The sequence below is a fragment of the Patagioenas fasciata genome, chromosome 6 (assembly GCF_037038585.1).
Source record: "Patagioenas fasciata isolate bPatFas1 chromosome 6, bPatFas1.hap1, whole genome shotgun sequence".
NCBI classification, from domain to species: domain Eukaryota; kingdom Metazoa; phylum Chordata; class Aves; order Columbiformes; family Columbidae; genus Patagioenas; species Patagioenas fasciata.
The window spans coordinates 9,093,477-9,096,123 of NC_092525.1; positions in this window are offsets into that span (position 1 = coordinate 9,093,477).

Sequence of the window (2,647 nt, forward strand, 5' to 3'; positions counted from 1 at the left end):
AGGTGCACAGCTGTGCCGGCCCCAGCAGCAGGGCAGCGCTTATCTCCTGCTCCACACACTCTTAAGTCAACACTGGCGCCTATCCACCCCCAGGAGACGTGGCGCTCCTTGCCCTGGGAACGGACGGGGGAATTTGTGTTCCCAGGAAACAATAAAAATTCAACACAGCTGACAAACAAATGAGCAGCCATCGGAGTGAAAGATATTGCAGCAGCATAAGCCCAGCAGGTGCAAGCTGGCAGGTCTCCGTTGATTCTTGGCGGGGGGACACTCCTCTGCTCCCGCTTATCTCCAGGGGACCTGGCAAGGCACCACAGATGCTCTGGTTAACTGCTACAGCAAACCCCTCTTCCCAGCAGCCAGAGCACCCCAAAGCCTCTCGGTCATGTAAGCAAAGCTGAATTTTGCTTCCTCAAAGCTAGGGGGAAGGTGGGCTTATGTTATCTGTGCTGGTAGGACGCGCTGGGGGCGGTGGGGAGGGGTGAACCAGCATGGGGGACAAAGCTGCTGTGGGGTGTCACCCGTGGCATGAGCAGGCACCAGTGGAGCCATTGGCTGTACTTGTGGGGTAACGGGGACAGATGGCTGGGCTGAGGAATACACACCTCCATGCTCTCCCCATTCCCCTCCTGAGATATTGCTCCTCTACCTCCCAAAAACTCCTCCCTCCAGGACTCACTCCCTGGTGCACACCTGGCCATCTTTCTTGTCCCTTCATGAGGGCTGAGAGCAGGGCTGGCAAACGGGGCAGAAGACAACCCCTGGAGCTCATGGTGGGGCTGGGGCTACCTCAGTTGTCTCATCTCTGATGGGTTCAGAGGTGCAGGACAGGCTGCAGAGCAGCAGTCCCATAAACATTGACAGCGTAAGCCGTACCTTGGAGCTGTAACCTGCCTGCTGGAGGCCTCCTGCAGCACCATTAATACGCTCCCCTCTCCTTGCAGCAACAGCGACAGGACATTCAGTGTCCTCCCGTGGAGCGTGCTCCCTCATTCGTGTCACAGCAGCTGAGAATGAGCCCTTCAGGGACTGGAAATTATAAGTGGCGTTTCAAAGTGTGCAGCTGAAAAAAAAAAGGTGCCAAAGAGCAAGTGTTTCTGGGGCAGAGGATGTTTGGTCTAAGTGACAGGCAATTATTTTCACAAACGTTAACGAATAAATGGACTTCCTCTTCATTACAAAGCTACTTCACAGTTATCAGCAAATAGCTCCAATGACAATTAGTGAATTTCTAAATGGATTGAGAAATCAGCTCATACACAGATAACAATGCAAGGAGGCAAGGCGATAGCCAAGCCTCACTTCTCACCTTACCCCCTGGGGTTCTTTTTTTTGGTGTGCTGGATGGGTGAGGCATTCAGCGAACCATTATTTTCTTCTCAGCCTTTTCTCCGAGGGAATGACTCTTGAATAAAATCCAGCAGTTTAATTTCAGTTTGATATGAATGGGCTTTAAATGTATTTAATGTTTAAAGGCATTGGGCTCAGAGCCCGCTGCGGAGCAGCAGCGCGGTGGGGAGCTGGCAGGGGCAGCGGGAGAGGAGCGGACCCCTGGGAAGCCGTGGCGGTGCTACCACAGCTCTTTTCTTCCCTCTGCAGGCCACATTCTGATTTTCACTCCCGGACTGTCTAATAAACCTGGAGCAAGTCCAACGCTTCCAGTCTCCTTGCTTTGTGTTTTGGTTTTTAACCCTAGGGTGGCTCAGGGAGAGCTGGGCTGGGGCAAGGGTATAAACACAGTGCAGAGAGGTGGAGAAGGTGCTGGTTTGGGTGGGAATCTCAGCACCCTGGCAGGCTCCTTTGTGCACCCAGCACCCCAGGGAGAAAGCTCGCAGCTCTGTGCGCTGGAGGCTGCTCCTGCCTTCTCTCAGGGCAGGGGAGAGCCCTGTGTTTTGTCTTTGCTCGGCCATGCTGGTGCAGGGGCAGGAGGGCTCACATGGGATGTGCTTGGTTTGGCCATTCCTCTTGGCCAGGAGCTCCGAGCACAGACCTCTCCCAGCAAGCGGCACTGACCACGTATCCCCTCCTCGCTCTGTCCCGAAAATCACCTGTAGCTCCTGCCTTAGCACCGTGGACCTGTGACCCTGCCAGCTGTGTGTAGATTAAAGATCACCTTGACAGAAAGGGCAATTTCAAGTTTTTTGCTACACTAAATTGGGACAGGTGGTGAGAGGGGATGCCTTGGGCTAAGCGTGGCGTTACCAACCAGTCTAGGCTGACGTGAACACTACTGAGAGTGGGGTCTCATCCCATCTGCCTTTATCCAGACAACTCACCTGCCACCACAGACAAGGGTTTGCACCTCCCAGTTCAGCTGAGCTGCTGTGACCCCTCTGGTCACCCCTTCCATCCTCATACATCCCACTGAGAGTGCTGGGAAACCAAGGTGAGAAGCTACAGGAGGAGGTACAAGTCACACTTCCAGCCTTGGCTGCCTAGAAAAATCATTCTGGGACCAAGTAGACTTAGGCTGGATAAAATATGTCACACATACTGAGTGACTTTTCTGACTAATAGCCAGACTTTGAAAGATATTAGCAAGGGTAAAACATTAAGTGACAGAACAAGGACACTTTAGATGAAGGATGCTGCTCTCCCTTTAATTTACTCCCCTGTACAGCCTTGCAAAGATCTCAGCAGAGTAAGT